General features: G+C 40.4%; 1 protein-coding gene and 1 pseudogene across 2 annotated transcripts in view; both read left to right on the top strand.

The window, feature by feature from the left end:
* The window catches only part of GXYLT2 (glucoside xylosyltransferase 2), a gene marked incomplete at both ends in the record, with an annotated part of 146,304 nt that overhangs the window by 14,033 nt on the left and 109,874 nt on the right, over positions 1–22,397 (top strand). The window lies entirely within an intron of this gene.
* On the top strand, positions 9,359–9,682 carry LOC308529623 (large ribosomal subunit protein eL33-like; annotated as a pseudogene). Its single transcript has one exon. The product of its transcript is annotated as a large ribosomal subunit protein eL33-like (transcript).

Below are 22,397 nucleotides of genomic sequence, written 5' to 3'. Positions count from 1 at the left end.
AACAGAAAAATAAAATGAAAAAGCAAAACAACCTCACAAACAATCCTAAAAAACCCAATATACTCAACAATCAAGCAAACAACAACAAAACAATAGAGAGAGAAAAGGAAAAAATATGGATATTTGAGAAAGATAAGGGAGAGGTGTATAAGGATTTAGTGCAGGGGATTGGAAGTAGGATATATAAGTAAGGTGAAATTTTGACGGGGTAAAAAGAAGGAATAGGGAAAATCTAAAGCAGGAATAGGGTAAGAGAAACAGGACAACAAAAGGGGAAAAGTGAGGAATTGGGTTTTAGCATAGAGGTAAAATTGAGGTAGAGAAAAATGATGTTAAAGGAATAATTAAAATAGAATGTAGAACACTAATCCCAAAATAAAATAAAGAGAAAATAAAATGACACTTTAAAAAAATGCTAAAATGGTAGCAGTAATAATACTGATTAAAAATAAAAATGTAGTAATTAAAAGGGTAAAATCAGGTGATGAAAAAAGAAAAAAAATTGGTTTCTTAGTTAAAAGGTGAAAAAAGAATAAAAAAATAAATAAAAATTTGCAGTAGTGAGGGTCCTTCGGTTCTTCTACTCTTCACTCTGGCAATGCCTTAGTCCTGCCAGGTATTCAAGAGAGTGTTGAATTTCCCTGTGATACACTGTCCCTCCGTGTTGTAAACCACAGTCCTGATTTTAAAGCAGGTCATATTTGTTTCCCAGACTGCCTTAATATGTGTTTACTTAAGAGTCAGTTTGTGGCTCAGCCTCTCGGTGGCAGTGTTTCTGGGTTGACCTCCGAGGCTATACAGCCTCTCTATCCAATAGATGGGGTTTATTTTCTCTATTGCACTTAAAACTGGTTTGAGGAAGTCCACTGCCCAGAGCTGGTTCTTTAATCGTTACCCCACTCTGTTTCCCAGATTCCACAAAAACAACTTTCCCCTGCAGTCTCTGCGAGTGTCCCCAACTGGGAAATCCCATGCACTGGGTTTAATAATCAAACACAAAGATTTAAGGAGAAGAGAAAGAAAAAAAAAGCACAAAAAACACAAAAGCGTGCAGAGTTGCGCAGATTCGCAACCCTGCACCTTCCAGCCCACGCAGTCTCTTCTGCACACCCTCTCTCTCCTTACATTGAGTAGCCTGCACACTGGCACAATCTGAGATTGCCTTTTTGCATCCAGTCCATCTGTGGGCTCATTTTAAGTGTTCCCTTTTGCCCATAGGCCTGTGGGAACTCTTCCACACTCGCGGATCATGCTGGCCCCAAAGGCCGCGGTCTTTGTGGGGCACAGACCTTACCATGCACACTCCTCTCCCCAACCTGAATTGCCAACCGCACCTTCAGGCGAGACCTGACCTTTCCGTGAGAAGCAGGGTTCTACGTAGTGGTGCTGTCCCAGATCCGGTGTCTCCGGGTTAGCAGCCGATCTCTGGATGCTGGGTCTTTGGGTGTACAGTATACGTTTCCAAAAAAACAGCCACTCAAGATGGCGCGGTCTCCGCAGCTGAGCCGGTGCTCCGGGAGAGATTTCAGTCACAGTCTCCAACTTTCAATCGCTTTCTCCAGGATTCCTCCACTTTTCCCGGCTGCAAACTGTCTCTCAGCTGAATATCCTCTGCTTATTTGGGCTGTATGTTACCCGCTTCAGCTGCTCACCCTAACAGCTCCGGGACAAGGCACGGGACACATCCATCTATACCTCCGCCATTTTTTTCCTCCCTTTAATGGATTTTCATTTTTAGAACAGTTTAAGATTTATAGAAAGATTGAGAGAGCAGTATAGAGAGTTTCCCTATACCTTGCACCATTTTCCTCTATTGTTAAACCTTCACTAATATGATACATTTGTTATAATTAATTAACTAATATAAAAAATTATTACTAATGTGTAGTTTATTCAGATTTCTTTAGTTTTTACCAAATGCTGTTCTTCTGTGCCAGGATCCCAACTAGGGTGCCACATCACATTTAGTTGTATTGTTTCCTTAGGTTTCTCTTGAATGTGGGTGTTTCACAAAGTTTCCTTGTTTTACATGCCCTTGAGAGCTTTGAGGAGACTTGTCAGATATTTTGTAGGATACTCACCAATGGAATGTGTTTGATGTCTTATTCATGATAATATTGGGGTTATGGGTTTGGGGGAGGAAAGTCATAGAGGCAAAGTACCATTTCATCACATCATATCAAGTGTACATACTGTCAGCATGAGTTATGACTGCTGTTATTGGCTTAGTCACCTCGCCGGGTGGTGTCGGATTCTCCACTGTGCGGTTACTCCCCACCTTCAGGCTACACACTTTGAAGGAAGCCACTGTGTGTAGCCTCAAGCATGAGGAATAGGGAGTTCTGCTTTCTCTCCTTGAGGCTGGAAGATCTGTATACATTATTTGAAATTCTTCTGCATGGAAGGTTTGATTCTTTTCCCTCATTTATTTTTTCAGTCACTGTATCAGTATGTAGTTATATTTATTTTATACTTTGAGATGCAATCTAATATGACTTTGTTCTGTTTCTGAATAGAACAGTTTTCAGTTTTGGCTATTAGTCGCTCTTTCAGTTGGTATCTATCTATGACATACCCCCAACAATGTGTTTTTGTTTACTTTTTTTGAGCACTTTCCTGCTGTCTGGCACCACAGGATGCTCCTTCCTCGGTCATAGAATCAGCCATTTCTTCACGAACCCTGATTCATTGTGTTGGAAAATGGTATTAGAAACCAATTTGGGCACTCAGTATACTTGTTGCTATTGAGAAGTCATTTAAAAAAAAATTCCTCACAGCTGACAGAAAAACATATATGTTTTTACTAACCAATGTATGTACACGTATCTATAAATTTTTCCATACGGAACTATCTCTATGTTAAGTTAAACATGGATTCATACTAATGTATCTATTACTTACATGGATCATTCTAGCTTCCTTCACTTGCTTATGTCTCATCCAGTTTGCTTTGGTTTGTTTAAATGCCTGTAGCCTGGTAGAGGGGATAGAAAGGAGTGGATGGGTCAGATAGGACCAGTTAATTGATTTAAACCAAGCAAAGTCCACCCCTTGAGTTAGGGATGAGGCCAAGACCACCCAAGGTCAGAGACAGTATAAGGACAAACTGTATCTAGTGGCTGAGACTATAAGGTATGAAACTTGGGAATTGGGAGCCATGTTTCTGCAATGTGGATAGAGCTTTCTGCATCAAGAGTGCATGGACCAAAGTGATGGGAACAGATGAGAAGCAATTCTGAGTGGCTGGGGTGGAGGACAGGTCCTAACATAGCTCCCAAGGCCAGCTCTGCCGTTTGCTGGCTGTGCTGTTTCATTCTTCTCCTAGATTTCATGAATTGAGTCTCGCCACTCACTGCCAGAGTGTCCTGACTAAATTGGATATGTAGCACCTGCTTTTAGCACCTTTAAGTACAATAAATAAGAGCCTTATTGACTCTTATCCCTGTACAAACTCACAGGTGAGATTCTTTGGAAGAAAGTTTACAAACAGATTTGTTTATAATTCACTGTAAGAAAATAAGAGAGACACCTAGTCAAGTTGGCAGAATAAGTAAATGCTGTGCTGGCACATCAAAATTACAACTAAATTATAGAACAGCCAAGCTGATGAGCCACCTGAAGGCTAGCTGAATAGAGGTCATACAATTAAGGACATAAAAAAGCCACATCAAGACTGGTTGGAGGGGCGGAGACATGAAAGGGGCTGGCCCCACACCCACACATGGCAGCTGAGAATCTGGAAGGATATCTCAGCTGCAGGGACCCCCCTGAGGAGCAAGGCATCTCAGTTTCAAATGGGGTTCCCTCGCTTGAAACACCAGAGCTGGAAAGAGGAGCCCCATAACCTGTGGCTGTGAAAATCAGTGGGGCTCTGGCAGGTGAAATGGAAAGCTGCCTCTTAAAGGGCTTATGCACAGACTCACTCTCTCACGGGTACTTACCCTGGGCTCCAGAAGAGGGACAGTGGCTTGGGAGTCACCAGAGACATACAGGGATAGATAAGTTGTGTGGCTTCAAGGCAAGGGCTGGATGAACAGCCACCATTTCGTTGTGTTGAACCCTCCTTCCACATAGCTGCCAGGCAGGTGCCATCTTTCCTGTGTTGATCCCTCTCTGCAGTGGTCAAATCTGAATCTGCCTTAACCTAGTGAACACCACACACTCCACTCTGAGGACTCCTTGAGACCCCTCCTCACACAACTCAAGAACCCACCTGAGGCTCTTTCAATGGCTGAGCCTTACAGGCAGTTGGTATGCAGTGGCGGGTCGCAGGTTGCCTTGCACCCTTTACTAAGTGGACCCAGGCCTGGGGCCAGGGGTATCTGGCCATCGTTTGCAGTGTGGCCTCTCTGACATGCTTCTATGTTCAGCAATGCAGCTACCAACTCTACATTACTATAAGGTGGCCCAGGGCTGGTCACAGGCAATGACTGACCTCCATCTGTACTGGAGCCACTGCCAAGAGTCCCCAGAACCAACATCTAATGGCTGATTTCAAACCCCAACAGAAAACCATCCACTTAGTTCCACAAGAAGTACACCCAAAGGGTGGTCTTGGCAAGTAGCAGAGCCCACTGGGGTTAATCCTGCTCGTATATTATGGTTGGGGCCAGTTCTTACAGCTAGTAATCCTGAGGGTCACTCCCACCCACTGACATGCCAATAGCAACCAAGGCTCAACTATAATAGGAGGGCACACACAACCCATACAAAGCACACTCCTGGAGTACCTGGCTTAGGTGACCAGGGAGATTGTGCCACTGGGCCACACAGCACACCTATAGAATAAGGCCACCCTGTAAAGATTAGGGGACATAGCAGATATGGTTAATACAAAGAAACAAACAGAGAGGCAGCCAAAATGAGACAAAGAAACAGGTCTCAAATGAAAGAGCAGGAGAAAATTCCAGAAAAAGAACTAAATGAGGAGAGAAACCAAGATGGCAGCATAGGTAAACACCGGAGTTTGCTGCCTTGAACAACCACTTCAAAAATACAGCTAAAAGATGGAACGGACATCACCCAGAACCACAGGAAGGCTGGCTGAGGGGAAATTCTTCAACTAGAAGGAAAGAGAACAGCATACTGAGACTCAGAGGAGGCGCAGTGCGGAAAATACAAAGGTGTGGAGGTGCGCGCGGAGTGGGCTGGTGGCTGAGGGCGTGGTTGTTGTTTTCAATCGGGAGGGATTCTCAGATTCTGAGCTCCAGTTCTGGGCGAGTCTCTAGGGACCCAGACTCAAATGGGAGAAGCGGGACTGTCTGGCATTGGTTGGAAGGCGAGGGCAGCTTTCTCTCCGAGGTTTGTAGCGGTTGCTGGGATTCTGAGAGCAGAGCCTCTGGGGACAGGACTGAGAGCAGCCATAACTGCTCCCTCCTCCCGCCCTGTTGATCCCATGCGACCCTCCCCGCCCAAGCCCTGCACAGAGGCATTTGCCAGATAGCCTCAGGCAAAGGCTAGATTAGCACCTCCCAAGAGGACAGAAGTTTTCCCACTGCAGACACAGCTGATTCTCACAGCCAGTTGGCCTGGAGGTCAAATCCCCCCCCCCAGTAATACCGACAACAATCAAGGCTTAACTACAATAAGACTGTGCACAAAGACCACTAGTGGGTGCACCAAGAAAGCATAAAATATGCGGAGACAAAGAAACAGTACAAAACTGTCAATGGAGGATATTGAGTTCAGAACCACACTTTTAAGGTCTCTCAAGAACTGTCTAGAAGCCGCCGATAAACTTATTGAGATCTACAAGAAATCTAATGAGACCCTCGATGTTGTGATAAAGAACCAACTAGAAATTAAGCATACACTGACTGAAATAAAGAATATTATACAGACTCCCAACAGCAGACCAGAGGGTTGCAAGAATCAAGTCAAAGATTTGAAATGTGAAGAAGCAAAAAACACCCAACCGGAAAAGCAAAATGAAAAAAGAATCTGAAAATATGAAGATAGTGTAAGGAGCCTCTGGGACAGCTTCAAGCGTACCAACATCAGAATTATAGGGGTACCAGAAGATGAGAGAGAGCAAGATATTGAAAACCTATATGAAGAAATAATGACAGGAAACTTCCCCTACCTGGTGAAAGAAATAGACTTACAGGTCCAGGAAGTGCAGAGAACCCCAAACAAAAGGAATCCAAAGAGGACCACACCAAGACACATCATAATTAAAATGCCAAGAGCAAAAGACAAAGAGAGAATCTTAAAAGCAGCAAGAGTAAGAAACTCAGTTACCTACAAGGGAATACCCATACGACTGTCAGCTGATTTCTCAACAGAAACTTTGCAGGCCAGAAGGGAGTGGCAAGAAATATTCAAAGTGATGAATGCCAAGAACCTACAACCAAGATTACTTTATCCAGCAAAGCTATCATTCAGAATTGAAGGTCAGATAAAGAGCTTCACAGATAAGGAAAAGCTAAAGGAGTTCATCACGACCAAACCAGTATTATATGAAATGCTGAAAGGTATCCTTTAAGAAGAGGAAGAAGAAGAAAAAGATAAAGATACAAATTATGAACAACAAATACACATCTATCAACAAGTGAATCTAAGAATCAAGTGAATAAATAATTTGATGAACAGAATGAACTGTTGATTATAATAAAACCAGGGACATAGAAAAGGAATGGACTGACTATTCTTGGGGGGGGGGGGGAAGGGGTGTGGGAGATGCGGGAAGAGACTGGACAAAAAATCGTGCACCTATGGATGAGGACAGTGAGTGGGGAGTGAGGGCGGAGGGTGGGGTGGGAACTGGAAGGAGGGGAGTTATGGGGGGGGAAAAAAGAGGAACAAATATAATAATCTGAACAATAAAGATTTAATTAAAAAAAAGAACTAAATGAAATGGAGGCAAGCAGTCTGACAGATGCAGAATTCAAAACACTGGTTATAAGAATGCTCAAAGAATTAGTGAGAACCATAAAAAGTAAGCATAAAAAAGGACATGGACATAGAAACCATAAAAAAGAATCAGTCAAAAATGAAGATGACAATAACTGGAATGAAGAATACACTAGAAGGAATCAACAGCAGATAAAATGAAGCAGAGGACTAAATCAACAATTTGGAAGACAAGGTATCAGAAAATACCCAATTAAAACAGCAAAAAGAAATTTAAAAATGGGATTAGTTTTAGGGACCTGTGGGACAATATCAAGCATAGCAACATTTGCATCATAGTGGTACCAGGAAGAGAAGAGAGAGATCAAGGGATCTTGAAGGAATAATTAGAGAAAACTTCCCTAACCTAGCAAATGAAATAGACATACAAATCCAGGAAATGCAGAGTCCCAAACAAGATGAACCCAAGACATATTATAATTAAAATGGCAAAAATCAATGACAGAGATTTTTAAAAGCACCTAGAGAACATCAGTTAGTTATGTACCAAGGAACTTCCATAAACTGTCAACTGATTTCTCAACAGGAATTTTTTAGGCCAAACGTGATTGGAACAAAATATTCAAAGTGATGAAATACAAGGACCTAAAGCCAATACTATTCTACCCAGCAAAGCTATCATTTAATATTGAAGAATTAAAGAGCACCCCAGACAAGAAAAAGCCAAAGGAGTTAATTACCAACAAACTGGTACTACAAGAAATGTTAAAGGGACTTCTTTAAGAAGAATAAGGAAAAGAAAAGAACATAGATATGAATAATAAAATGGCAATAGGTATGTATCTCTCAATATTTACTTTAAATGTAGATGGATTAAATGCTCCAATAAAAAGCACACAGGGTAGCTAAATGAATAAGGAAATAAGAGCCATGTATATGCTGTCTACAAGGGACCCACAACAGATCGAAAGACACACAGACTGAAAGTAAATGGATGGAAAAAGAGATTTCATGCAAATGGAAACAAAAGCTTGGGTAGCAATACTTATATCAGATAAAAAGATTTTTAAGTAAAGGCCATATTAAGAGACAAAGAAGGACATTAGATTATGAAAAAGAGATCTACTAAATAAGAGGATATAATCCTTGTAAACATTTATGCATCCAACATAAGACCACCTAAATATATAAAGCAAATCTTGATGGGCATAAAGGAAGGGATTGATAGTAGTACAGTCATAGGAGGGTACTTTACTATCCCATTGACATCACTGGGTAGATTTTCCAGATAGAAAATCAACAAGGAAACAGTGGCCTTAAACTACACACAGAACAGATGTGTCGAATTGATATTTTCTGAGCATTTTACCCTATAGCAGCAAAATATACCTTTTTTTCAAGTACACATAGAACATTTTCTAGGATAGACTACATGTTAGGACACAAAACAATTTTCAGTAAATTTAAGAAGATTGAAATTATGTCAAGCATTTTCTCCACCCATAATGTATGAAACGAGATATCAATTGCAAGAAAGAACTAAAAAACAACAAATACATGAGGCTAAATAACATGCTACTTAACAATGAATGGGTTACCAGTGAGATCAAGAAAGAAATGAAAAATTACCTGAGACAAATGAAACTGAGCACACAACAACCCAAATCTAGGGGACACAGTGAAAGCAGTCCTAAGAGGGAAATTCACAGCAATACAGGCTAACCTCAAAAAGCAAGAAAAATCTCAAATAAACAATTTAACTTTACACCTAAAAGAACTAGGAAAGAACAACAAAGGCCAAAGTGAGCAAATGGAAAGATATAATAAAGACCAGAGCAGAAATATCCAAAATGGAGTCTAATAAAACAATACAAAAAGTCAATAACTAGGAACAGTTTCCTTAAAAAGATAAACCTTTAACCAGACTCATTAAGAAAAAAAGAAAGAGGACACAAATAAATAAAACCAAAAATAAAAGAGACTATAACAATACAAAAAATTTAAAATATTATGAACTATATGCCAAAAATCAGATAATCTGTAAGAAATGAATAAATTCCTATAAACATTCAATCTTCCAAAACTGAATATAGAAGAAACAGAAAATCTGAACAGACTGATTATAATAACAAAATCGAAGCGGTAATAAAACAAACAAACAAACTCCCAGTAAAAAAAAAAAAAGTCCTGTACGGGAGGGCTTTACATGTTAATTTTACCAAACATTCTAACTATTCTATTCCAAAAAAATTCAAGAGAAGAAAAGACTCCCAAGCTCATTTTATGAGGCTAGCATATCCTAATTCCAAAACCAGATAAAAACACTACAAAGAAAGAAAATTATTAGATGATATTCCCAATGAGCATAGACATAAAAATTCTCAATAAAACATTAGCAAATTGGGAAAAATAATGAGTGGGTTCCACCACATCTCTCAGAGAGGCACTGCTGGGGCACGGAGGCTCTGCTAGGCCTGCTGGGAACAGGACTTCTTTAAGGACAAATATGTCTGGAAGGCTGTGGTCCAAGGCCATTTTTGCTGGCTATCAGTGGGTCTCCGAAATCAGAGGGAGCACACAGCTCTTCTTAAAACTGAAGGTTTATGCTGAAGATGAAACAGAATTCTATCTAAGCAAGAGATGTGCTTAAAGAACAACACGGTGGCGGCTGGTGGCAAATCAAACAAAACCAGATTAATCCGGGGAAAGGTAACTCATGCTTTAACACAAACCAAACAGTGGAATGGTTTGTGTTAAATTTCGAAGCAACCTTCCTGCTAAGGCTATTGCACACAGAATCCGTGTAATGCTGTACCCCTCAAGGATTTAAACTTACTGAAAAGTGGATTTGTTTTCCTGTGGGGGGAAAAAAATTAGCAAATTGGATCCAGCAATACATTAAAAAATCACACCCCATGTCCAAGTGGGATTTATTCAAGGGATGCAGGATTGGCACAATATCCACAGAACAATTAATATGATAGATACACCACATAAAGAAAATGAAGGATAAAAATCATATGATCATCTCAGTAGATCCAGAAAAAGCATTTGACAAAATCCAGCCCCAATTTATGATAAAAACTCTCAGCAAAGTGGGAATAGAGAGAATATACCTCAATCTAATTGAAGGGCAGATATAAGAAACCCACAGCCAACATCATACTCAACAGAGAAAAACTAAAAGCGTTTCCCTTAAGATCAGGAATAAGACAGGGATGTCTTCTTTCACTACTCTTATTCAACACTGTACTGGAAGACCTAGTCACTACAGCTAAACAAGAAATAAAAGGCATCCTAATTGGAGAGGAAGAAGTAAACTGTCAATATTTGTGGATTACATAATAGTGTCTATAGAGAACCCTAAACACTATAAGAATTGATAAACACTACAAAGAGCAAACTAATAGTTGCCAGAGGGCGGGGAATTGGAGGGTAGGATGAAAATGTGGACAAGATTAATAAGTACAAATTGGTAGTTACAAAACAGTCACAGGGATATAAAGTACAGCACAGGGGATTCTGTAAAGTAGCAGGATACAAAATTAATATTCAGAAATCAGCTGCATTTTTATACACCAGTAATGAACTTTCAGAAAGAAAAACTAAGGAAACAACCTCATTTACAATTGCTTCAAAAATAAAATGAAATACCTAGGAATAAATTTAACCAAGGAGATAAAAGACCTGTACTTGGAAAATTTTAAGATCTTGAAGAAAGACTAAGATACACTTAAATGGAAGTATACTGTATGTTCATAATAGGAAGAACTAACATCATTAAAATTCCCACGTTACCCAACGCATTCTATATATTCCGTGCAGTCCCTATGCCATTGGCATTTTTTTTACAGAAATAGAACAAATAATCCAAAAATTCATATGGGAACAAAAGACTTCAATGGAGTGTTACTTAGCCATAAAAAGAACGAATTCTTACCATTTACAATGACATGATGGACCTAAAGGGTATTACCTAAGTGAAATGAGCACACAGAGAAAGACAAATACCATCTGATTTCACTTAAATGTGGAATCTAAAGAACAAAATAAATAACCAAACAGGAACAGACTCCTTGATACAAAGAACAAACTGGTAGTTGCCAGATGAGAGGGGAATTGAAGGGGGGCGTGTGTGAAAATGGAGTCAAGATTAAGAAGTTTGGATTAGTAGTTATGAAATAGTCACAGGGAAGTGAAGTACAGCCTAGGCCAGTGATGGCGAACCTTTTGAGCTCGGCATGTCAGCATTTTGAAAAACCCTAACTTAACTCTGCTGCCGTGTCACATATAGAAATTTTTTGATATTTGCAACCATAGTAAAACAAAGACTTATATTTTTGATATTTATTTTATATATTTAAATGCCATTTAACAAAGAAAAATCAACCAAAAAAATGAGTTCGCGTGTCACCTCTGACACGCGCGTCATAGGTTTGCATCACTGCCCTAGGCAGTATAGTCAGTAATATTGTGATAACTACGTATGCTGCAGATCTCTTTGTAAATTATATAAATGTCTGACCAATATGCTGTACACTTGAAACTAATATAAAATACTATTGAACTGTAATGGAAGTAATAAAAAATAGGGAAAAAATAAAATAAGACAAAATTTTAGGTAATATATATTTTACCATTATTTAAAAAATATGTTTTTAAATAGAAAATAGGAGACTTCCGTTGAAGATGTAATTCATTTTATATTCCTCTCCAAATTGTCCTCAGTACTTGATTTATTTTAGATTATGAAACTCTAAAAACTACCCCTGGAAAGAGGAGTTTCTTAACTTGCTATTTTATTTGAGACCCATGATTTGGTTCCAGTCAAGAGTGACTTAGGCGCATTTGAAGGTGATGTTTTGATGCCCTCCTGCATGTCACCTCATCTTTTCCTCTTTTAGCAAATACAAAACACTAATCTTCCAGTAGAAATTCATCAAGGTACAGCTTAGAAGCTAAGCTTCACAGAAGTAGAAGACAAGAGAGAATATCATCCAAAACACCGTTCCCTTTTATGGGGAGGAAGCTGAGGTCCAAAGAGATAAGAAAATAAAACTATGCATAGAGCACTTAGCACAGGACTAGCTCTTGGCAGTCACTCAACCACGATTCCTGGTTTTGAGTGCTGTAATTGTCCACTGTTGCTTTACAGTTAGGAACTGAATCATAACCAGGCCCCACTACCTAGCTGTGTGGCTTTCAGTTGCTCAGTCCTCAGCAAATTTTGGCTTTCTCTGAATTCATCAATGAAATGAAATGATGCAGTATGTGTCACACAAAAAGCTCTCGGCAAGTGTTAGCTAAGGCTAAGATGCAGGTTCAGGCAGGCGTTTCTTGTGTCATGACTTGAGGAAATCAAGACCCAGCTTCCACACAGAGCAAGTGGCACAACAGCCTCTACCTCCCAGGCTCAGCAAAGGCTGGAGGAGGAGATGAGGCAGGACCTCCTCGCCTTGTCCTCCTGGGAGTTGGGCTGCTGTTCTGTAAAGTGTCCAGCCTAGAACTCTGGCTGCCTGTAGCTTTGCTGACTGCGCCGGGGCAGCAAGCACTTGTTTTTAGCTTAGAAAAGCAGAGGTGAGTGAAGACCTTGTGGGAATTAGGACGTGTTTTCAGGAAACCAAAATGCTGGATTTACACTGCTGTTCAGGGGCCTGCATCTCCTTTTGGGCTTGAATTTTTTTTCTCCCAGTTTTGTGAGAATTACACGAACCCTAATTGCCTGACCACTGGTCCCAAAGTAACAAGCCTTAATGTTTAGGTATCAGACTTTATCTGATACGGGTTGTTAGAAATTGATATTTTAGAACAGGGGTCCTCAAACTATGGCCCGCAGGCCACATGCAAATACAAATATTGTATTTATTCCCGTTTTGTTTTTTTACTTCAAAATAAGATATGTGCAGTGTGCATAGGAATTTGTTCATAGTTTTTTTTAAAAACTATAGTCCGGCTCTCCAACGGTCTGAGGGACAGTGAACTGGCCCCCTGTTTTAAAAATTTTGAGGACCCCTGTTTTAGAAGAAACACAAGAGAAGTTGGAAACACAATGGAAATTGATGTTTCAGAAGAAAACTTTTAGAAAAGTTTAAAAAGTGTACAAAAACTTCAAATCTAATTTGCAATAAGATATTTATACTTAACATGTGCTTTTTGATGCTCTGCCTGGCCTGGTTTTTGTCAAGGAAATGAAATATTTAGAGAAAAATGAAGGCTTCTGATGCATTTCAAGCTAGTCTTTAATAATATGATGATACAACTAATATTTAATGGCAACTTAAACTATGGCAGGTACTGTATAAAGCACGTTAGCACATCATTTCATTTATTCTTTTTTTTTTTTTTTTTTGCTATATCTCATTTATTCTTTTTTTTAAAATTAAATCTTTATTGTTCAGGTTATTACATTTGTTCCTCTTTTCCCCCCCCATAACTCCCCTCCTCCCAGTTCCCGCCCCACCCTCCGCCCTCACTCCCCACCCACTGTCCTCTTCCATAGGTGCACGATTTTTGTCCAGTCTCTTCCCGCATCTCCCACACCCCTTTCCCCCCCAAGAATAGTCAGTCCATTTCCTTTCTATGTCCCTGATTCTATTATGATCACCAGATTATTTATTCACTTGATTCTTAGATTCACTTCTTGATAGATGCATGTTTGTTGTTCATAATTTGTATCTTTACCTTTTTCTTCCTCTTCCTCTTCTTAAAGGATACCTTTCAGCATTTCATATAATCCTGGTTTGGTGGTGATGAACTCCTTTAGCTTTTCCTTATCTGTGAAGCACTTTATCTGACCTTCAATTCTGAATGATAGCTTTGCTGGATAAAGTAATCTTGGTTGTAGGTTCTTGGTATTCATCACTTTGAATATTTCTTGCCACTCCCTTCTGGCCTGCAAAGTTTCTGTTGAGAAATCAGCTGACAGTCATATGGGTACTCCCTTGTAGGTAACTGAGTTTCTTTCTCTTGCTGCTTTTAAGATTCTCTCTTTGTCTTTTGCTCTTGGCATTTTAATTATGATGTGTCTTGGTGTGGTCCTCTTTGGATTCCTTTTGTTTGGGGTTCTCTGCGCTTCCTGGACTTGTAAGTCTATTTCTTTCACCAGGTGGGGGAAGTTTTCTGTCATTATTTCTTCAAATAGGTTTTCAATATCTTGCTCTCTCTCATCTTCTGGCACCCCTATAATTCTGATGTTGGTATGCTTGAAGCTGTCCCAGAGACTCCTTACACTATCTTCGTATTTTCGGATTCTTTTTTCATTTTGCTTTTCCAGTTGGGTGTTTTTTGCTTCTTTGTGTTTTGAATCTTTGACTTGATTCTTGCGCTCCTCTGGTCTGCTGTTGGGTGTCTGTATAATATTCTTTATTTCAGTCAGTGTATGCTTAATTTCTAGTTGGTTCTTTATCATAACATCGAGGGTCTCATTAGATTTCTTGAGGATCTCACTACATTTATCGGCGGTCTCACCAGTCTTTTCGAGGGCCTTACTAAGTTTATCGGCAGCTTCTAGACAGTTCTTGAGAGACCTTAAAAGTGTGGTTTTGAGCTCTATATCTTCCATTTCTGACATTTGCATCCTGTTTCTTTGTCTCCGCATTTTTTTATCTTTTCTCGGTGCACCCCCTAGTGGTCTTTGTGCGCAGTCTTGTTGTAGTTAAGCCTTGATTGTTGTTGGAAATACCGGGGGTGATTTGACCTCCAGGCTAACTGGCTATGAGAGTCAGCTGTGTCTGCAGTGGGAGAGCTTCTGTGCTGGATCTCTAGGGTGGTGCTAATCTAGCGTTTGCCTGAGGCTATCCGGCAAATGGCTCAGCGCAGGGCTTGGGCGGGGCGGGTCCCTGGGGATCTGAGTATTTCACTTCAGCACTGCACCTCCTCTGAGTCTGGGTATGATATTCTCTTTCCTCCTAGTTGTAGAATTTCCACTCAGCCAGCCTTCCTGTGGTCCTGGATGATGTCCGTTCTGTCCTTTAGTTATATCTCTGAAGTGGTTGTTCGAGGCAGCAATCTCCGGCGTTAACCTATGCCGCCATCTTGGTTTCTCTCTCATTTATTCTTCATAACGACCTAAGAGTTAGGTACTGTTATTGGATAGGTCAGAACTCTCAGTTGCAAGTGACAGAATCTCAGCTCATCAGTGTATGTCACTTACTCATAAGAGGGGACTTCCTAGTTTAGACAACTGTAAGGTGTAAAGAAGATAAAGCTGCTATTGCAGGTATATCCAGGATTTCAACCATCTTGCCTCCATATTTTTGCTCTGCTTTCTTCTGTGTAGACCACAGTCTCAGACGAGTTTTCTCCATCTAATAGTTCCAACAGATCTAGGCTTCCTCCTCCTCCTTTTGTAACCACTGAGGGTACAGCCTCACTTGGGGAGAGTCCCGGGCTGCCTCTTGCCCTACTCGGATCCCAAGCATATCCAGTCACTCATGGCTGCACCTGGAGGGGGATGTTTGAGCACCTCCACAGCTCGGACTGAGAACAGAAGAGGAATGGTTTTCCAAAAAGAAAGCTGAGGGGCTGTTACCTGAAATTTCTAGAAATGGATGCTAGTAAGAAATGCCAAACCAGAAGCCAGATGTCTACTCTAAGCAGTGTGCCCATTTCCCATGCCGGGAACCGAGGTAAGAGGTGGTTAAAGCGTTTGCCCAAGATGGCACAGCCAATGACAGACTGCCGGGAGCCGGTCCATCCTTGCTGTTTCAAGGGACCTGGCATATATGGCATACTGTTCTTAATATGTTTGCTCACCTTCTAGGCACTATGTGTTTTAACCAAGGTCTCTGAGAAAGGTTGTTTCCCCAGGTAGGGATTTTCCCCTGAAGTTAGGGAGGGAATAAAACCTCTTAACTAAGTGCCAGGTGGGTAATTAATCACTTTAACTACGAACAATCATGCTTAAGCTACATAATCTTTACTCCCTGGAATGGAGATAAGAAACGCCCTAACCTTTGAAATAGAGATTGATAGGATTGGAATCAACTGGTATAAATACAGATGTAAGAAGACAGAATGAAGAGAGACAGAAATTGGCACAGAACCTACACAGAACGTTCTCTAGAGACAGAAGAACTTCGCTGAAGAGAACATGGCAAAAGATCCTGGACAGAAACTGGCAAGAGAACCTAGAGACAGAACCTAGCGAGAGAACATGGCAAAAGATCCTGGACTGAACCTGACTACAGAAATTGGCAAGAGGACCTGACTAGAACCTGGTGACTGAACCTGGCTGGAGAACCTGGACAGAACCTGGCTGGAGAACCTAGCGAGGGAACTTGGCTACAGAACCTGGCTGGAGAACCTGGAGAACCTGGCTGGAGAACCTAGCAAGAGAACATGGACACAGAACCTGGCTGGAGATCCTAACCAGAACTTTGCTGGAGATCCTGACCAGAACTTGGCTAGAGAACCCAACTATGCTGATCAACTGAATGCTGCCTCTGAGTCTTTCCCTTTTCGCCTACTCCGTCCACACCTTTGGGGACCCCTGGACCTGTTGGGGTTGGACCCCAGCAGCAGACCTCGAATTTGAAGTCAGGGCCACGTGCTTCTAGAGCCAAGGCTAGCCCCCATGCTGTCCTTGGGAGCAAATCTCAAAACTTTAACTATTTGGTTCTTTCTAGAATTCCTTTGAAGAACAAAATAAAACATATTTTATTTTGCAGTGCCCATTGGCAGACTATGTAATACTCATATTTTGTTCCTTTGATAAAATCTTTTTATACTTGTCTATTGTTCATATATATAAGGGAAAATAGGTCATAAAATTACCCTTTTTTAAATGTTTAATTTTTACATATTACATATTTATACACACACATCACATGCATTGGGTTAACTGGAAAATTACACCAGGATACCAAAGTATTAATGGTGGTTATAGAATTGGCATTATGGGTATCCCCTTTTGCTTGTATTTTAAATTCTTTGATAAATATATGCATTACTATATAACTTATAAAACAAGTTAAAGTATATGCACTATTATATAAATTAAAGATATCTTATTGGTCTAAGGTAAGCATGTCAAACTTGCGGCCTGTGGGCCACATGTGGCCCACACTGAATATTTTTGCAGCCCAGCCAATATAATGGTATGTAAGAAACGTTTTAATATAAATTTTGTAACTTAATTTTCACAATATCCTGTTATACATAATTATTAATAACAAACTACAACGTTCGCTAATGACTGATTATTATAATCGTGTTGCATTCATTTCCCTTACACACCTTATTCGCAGGCACACCATGTCTCTCCACTAACACTAGCAGCGAATATTTTAGCAGCTGATTGCCATGTCATTAGTCTTGGACTGACCTGTTTGATGTGCGCAACAGGAAATATTTCGCTTTCGGAGAACAAGAAAAATAGGTTTATTTGTATTATGCTTATTAATTTGTGCAGTTATTCAGTGTCTGGTAAGTTAATGTTCAAGAAAAAATACTAATTTTTATTAAAATGTTCTATTATTTTATGTGAACGATGACTCATTTATTTCAGCCCTTTGTATTCAGCATGTCTCTATCAAAATAAACCTACGTTTCTATGAAAATTGAAGCTTTTGTTTTTTGCGGTCACATAAGCTTAAACCTTGTTATTTGGCCCGTGATAGCCTTTGGGTTTGACATACTTGGTATAAGGCATCAGAATTGGGGGATTATTGATTCTTCCCTTTAAGTTGGTATGTTCTTTATGCTCTTTTTTGGGAAAAGAGCATTGCCCATTGGCAGAATATGTAATACTCATTCTTCTCTCTCATATGTCACCAGCCATTTATTTCAAACTATCACTGCTAGTTCATAGTTTAAAACCTCAGTAACATCTTAATTTGAAGAGAACAGGAATATGGAGGAATAGAATCTCCTGTGTCAGGAACAATGATAGTGGGGAGAAATGTAACAAGAGTTAGTCCAGGCAGCATCATAGAGTTTTCAGGGAGAAGAACCATAGACAAGACTGCATGACCTCAGCTAATGGTGACTGCATGGACGATTGAGGCAGAGCTGGCGAGAGTATGCTGTGAGAGCCGCGCCCAGGGGGCTGGTGTCGGGGCTGGAAGCCAGTCCATACTTGGATCCCTGAGCCAGAAGCCCTGAGTACAGATGAAAGGTTCATCTGCCCAGAAGGGGCTCTTTTCTAACTCGCTTGTGTTGGCCCCAAATCTAGCAGAATGATTGAGAGCACAGGCTTTTCAGTCTAGCCCCCCTAGTTTGAATCCTTGCTCTGCAACTTACTGTTTATAAAGCATGTGTCTGTGACCAACATCTAAAGCAGACACACAGTAAAGACACATAGACAAAATTATGTGCCTTGAGGCACTGAACACCTTACTGTGTGCTAGACTTTGCTTAGGAGCACAGCCATGTCTCAAGTATCATGGTCCAAACTAAATACATGCTATTCATAATTGAATGCACTTAACAAATAATTGTAATGAGCACCCCCCTTGGCGGTATTTGGGCACTGTGTTGATACCATTCATATAATACCATGACTTCAGTGAAAATGTCAGCCTTTGTGGCTGTCTTGGGCGAGTAATGATGTTTGATTTAATTCCAGATCCTGGGCCATTAAAAGTGATTTTACTGTTAGCATAGTCCTTAGCGTAACGTCTGGGTTTCTAAGTGAAGGCTCTCCTCACAGCTTCAGTGAGGACGCTTTCTTGTCAGGGAACTTTACTAGTGCCTCTCGCTGCCCATACTTCACACAACTACAACTCCTCACACCAGAGCCTCCTTCTAGGGCATCGGTTCTCAACCTGTGGGTCGCGACCCCATTGGGGGTTGAACAACCCTTTCACAGGGGTCGCCTAAGACCATTGGAAAACACATATATAATTACATATTGTTTTTGTGATTAATCACTATGCTTTAATTATGTTCAATTTGTAACAATGAGCATACATCCTGCATATCAGATATTTACATTATGATTCATAACAGTAGCAAAATTACACTTATGAAGTAGCAACGAAAATAATTTTATGTTTGGGAGTCACCACAACATGAGGAACTGTATTAAAGGGTCACGGCATTAGGAAGGTTGAGAACCACTGTTCTAGGGGCTCTGTCCAGGTGTTTCTGTCCCCTGAACTTCCACTTGGCCTCATTTGCAGACCTCCTCCATGTTCAAACAGCTAAGATTTCCTCTTGTAACAGATTCCACTTGGGAGGGGATTCTGATAATCTGCTCTTCCCCCAAGGTGAGCATATTCAACTCCTTAGAATTAATCTTCTACCATGTTTCCCCCAATATTTCTGCATTTGATTCCCTGTTATTAGTTACCAGAAGTGCTGTCTTAGGCTCTTTTAACGACCTGCCCTGTCCGTGAAGCTTGCCTGCTGTGTCAGGTCTTCCCGAGTCCCTCTAGCTCGTCAGTTAGGGAGAAGCACTGAGAGGAGAGAGAGGCAGTGTGAGATGGCAGAGAAGAGGGCCCGAGGAGAACAAGCACTCCCTTGAGCAAGTCCGTATGTGTTGCAGTAATAGGCTACAAAGTAAATAGCACTACACATAAATGTCATATTTCATTATTGATGCACTCCAGAAACTGAAGTTTAATCAAGTCAAACACTTGAGACTTTTAAGTGATTAAGGAGAGGCTTGTCTTGGGCAGCGTGGGTGGGGGGGGGGGGTGGGTGGGGGGTTGGTGAGGCTGCATTCCTTCTGAGCCACCTCGGATATTCTGAATATCATTTCTCATTTGTGTGTGGGGAGAGCTTGAGCAGGACAATTGGGACAGTGTTTACCAGACTTCAGTCTTTTCCACATCAGTACCAACATCTTGTAATATGGCTACACTATGATTGCTAACAAATTCTTTTTTAAATCTATCCTTCTCATAAACTTAAGTGCATTTATTTATTTATTTATTTATTTATTTATTTATTATCTAATAGCAGCTTTATTCTCATATAATTCAAATATGCTGTGAAGGTGTGCAGTGCAGGAGCTTTTCATTCATGCAGACTCACGCAACCATCACCACTAATTAGTTTCAGAACATTGTCATCACCCCAAACATAAACCTGTACTCATTAAACAGTCACTTGCTATTTGCCTCTTCCCTCAGCCTCCGGTAACCACTAGTCTGCTTTATGTTTCTATGGATTTTCCTATTCTGGACTTTTCATATACATGGAATCATAAAATACCTGGTATGTGGTCTGTTGTATTTTCACAAGGTTCACAGTTCACGGTTTTAAAGGTTCATCCTTATAGTAGGTGTCAGTACTTTATTCCTTTCTATTGCCAAATAATATTCCATTGTATGGATAGAACACATTTTACTTATTCATTCATCAGTTGAAGGCCATTTGGGTGGGACTTCCTGGCTATTGTGAATCATGCTGCTATGAATGTTGTATACAAGTTTTTGTGTGGACATGTTTGTGTTTCTCTTGGGAACACACCCAGGAGTGGAACTGCTGTGTCACACGCTGGTTCTACATTTACCCTTTTGAGGAACTGCTGAGCTGGTTTCCAAAGTGGCTGCCTCCTCTTACAGTCTCACCGTAATGTTTGAGGCTTCTAATTTTTCTACAACCTAAGTGGAGAAATTTCATATCACTGCCCTAACTTGTCAGCAATAACATAAATAGAAGGTAAATGTTGAATCAAACACCAAGAAAACTAAACGACATTATTCATTTCTAACTTGGTACTCTTGCTACTGAAGGTTCTATGTCTTAAGTCGGCTGTCCTTTTAGTTGAAAAAGAGGATTGGGCAACTATAGAAAAGTGTTCAAGACATATTAGCACCAAGCTGAGACTTTTTTGTCAACATTGTTGAAAAAGAACTGAAAATGGAATAACTTTTTTACTATGAATCTCACTGTCATGTGATGCAGTGTATAAATTATAACTACAACCTCTGTGTCACCCCCTTTGGGACACACAGACATGGAGGCAATATGCCATGTGCAAGCCTGTTTCATTTGTCAGCTGCATGGCTTTGTCATACAAGTAACTCAGAGGTGGTTGGAGTAGTGTTTGTATGTTTTTTGTTTTTCTTCTCATGGCCTGATGTTTTTCGAGAACTCTTGGATAAATTTGAGACACTCAGAATTACTACATTATTGATAGAATAATAGCTATTAACCCAGTAATTCAATTTCTGGGGATGTAGTCTAAGAAAATAATGCAACAGAAGAACAAATATATCAGCCTTCATATGTTTAGTGCAAGATCTATATTTTTAATTGAAAATGTAAAATTGTGTATTTTATTTTAGTTTTTTTCTTTATTTTAAATTTATCTTTATTGTTGAAAATATTACAGATGTCCTCTTATTTTTTCTCCATTGACCCCCTTCACTCCCCCCAGGCCCTCACTATACTGTTATCTGTGCCTATGGGTTATGTGTATAAGTTCTTTGGTTAATCTATCCCCACTCACCCACCCACCCTACCCCGCCTTTCCTCTAAGATTCTGCACTCTGTTCCATGTGTCCATGTCTAGGGATCCACTCCTTTCATCAGTTTATTTTGTTCATTAGATTCCATATATGAGTGAAATCATGTGATACTTGTCTTTCTTTGACTGGCTTATTTCACTTAGCATGTTACTCTCCAGGTCCCTCCATGCTGTCTCAAAGGGTAAAAGATTCTTCTTCTTTTTTTTTTTTTTTTTTTTAAATTTGAGACAGTCCCGCTTCTCCCGTTTGAGTCTGGGTCCCTAGAGACTTGCCCGGAACTGGAGCTCAGAGTCTGAAACTCCCTCCCAATTGAAAACAACAACCACACCCTCCGCCACCAGCCCGCTCTGCATGCACTCTGCACCTTAGTATTTCACTTCGGCACTGCGCCTCCTCTGAGTCTGGGTATGATATTCTCTTTCCTCCTAGTTGTAGAATTTCCACTCAGCCAGCCTTCCTGTGGTTCTGGATGATGTCTGTTCCGTCTTTTAGTTGTATTTTTGATTGGTTGTTCGAGGCAGCAACCTATGCCACCATCTTGGTTTCCCCTCCTGTCTTTTCAAGCACTATTGAAAGAGCTAAGAAAGCGAGTCCTCAGGCCGAGGCTCTATCCACTGAGCCAAACCAAGGAGGGCTGGAAAATGTGCTGTCAGTTCCTCAACATGTTAAATCATAAAGTTACCATATGACCCAAAAGTTCCACTTCTAGGTACATACCCAAGAGAAATGGAAACATGATCACACAAAATGTTGTACATAAGGTTCATAGCAGTGTTATTCGTAAGAGCCCCAAACTGGAAACAACCCAAATATTTATCAACTGATGAATGGGTAAACAAAATGTGGTATACCCATACACTAGACTATTATTCGCCGATATAAACAAACAAAATACCAGGACATGATAAAACATACATAAAACTTTAAATGTTATGTTAAGTGAAAGAAACCAGTCACAAATGACAGGATATTATAACTGCATTTATGTTCAATGTCCCCATTGGCATATCCCTGGAGGCATATCCATACAGAAAGCAGATTAGTGACTGCCCGGGGCTAGGGCTAGGGTGGGAGGACAGGGAGGGAGCCCTGGGATAGGGAGGCTGTTGGGGTCCAGCCCCAGCA

The sequence above is a fragment of the Myotis nattereri genome (genome assembly GCF_964212035.1).
Source record: "Myotis nattereri genome assembly, chromosome: 14".
In the NCBI taxonomy this organism is placed as follows: domain Eukaryota; kingdom Metazoa; phylum Chordata; class Mammalia; order Chiroptera; family Vespertilionidae; genus Myotis; species Myotis nattereri.
This window is presented reverse-complemented; position numbering and strand designations above follow the sequence as displayed.